Here is an 866-nt window from a genome sequence, read left to right on the forward strand (position 1 = left end):
ACAAGAAGTGGACTACACCCTGGAATGTTCACAGCTGAAGGCATGGCACATAAACTGACACCATACAGACAGACAATATTGTGTCTGAAAAAAATCTGACACAAGCGTTTGTAAGAAATTAGAACTGGAGAAATTCCATACAAGTAAAAAGAGAGCTTTGGAACTCAGGCAGGGATAACATTTAAACTCCTGGCTTTTGAACTGTGAGACAGACATGCTAACAAAGCAGTGTCACAGTGCAGCTATTGTAAATTTGATTTTAACTTCATCATGCTTTGTTTACATATAAAAAGTAATTATTAATTAGTATGCCCATTTTTACCTCAGTCACGAAGAAGATCGGCAGATTGAGAATTTCACTGGGACTGTATTATTTGATTGAAACTCTGGATCAACATCAGCTAAGATAAAAGCAACTACAGTAGGGTAAAAATATTAGATCATGATCGTATCCATGCGGCGACACTACAAAAGTGGACAAAACTAAAAAAAGATTCAGGGAATGTGGTCGCGTGTTCAGCAGCAGATGTCTCGATCTTCAGTCCGTTACAGCTGTTGGCTTCTGTCTTGTTTGTTCTCAGCTGTTCACAACAACACACCACCAGGGTTGGGTAGGGTTACTTTAACTTGATTACTTTCAATTACTTTTGGATTACTCCAATACCAAATATGGTAACAAAAGACAAAAGAAACTAAATATGAATAAAATTATGACTCACAACACGTGGTAAGCCTTCTCTCCTGGCTTTGATCTCTTGGATCTCCGGCAAAACTAACATAAAATGCGACAGAAACAAAATGAAAATAAATCCAAACAGCTTGCCAACATCATTTTTGCCATTCCATGCGTTCTTTTACTCCCCAAG

The sequence above is a fragment of the Urocampus carinirostris genome, chromosome 3, assembly GCF_059441175.1.
Source record: "Urocampus carinirostris isolate Australia breed hairy pipefish chromosome 3, RoL_Ucar_1.0, whole genome shotgun sequence".
NCBI lineage: Eukaryota > Metazoa > Chordata > Actinopteri > Syngnathiformes > Syngnathidae > Urocampus > Urocampus carinirostris.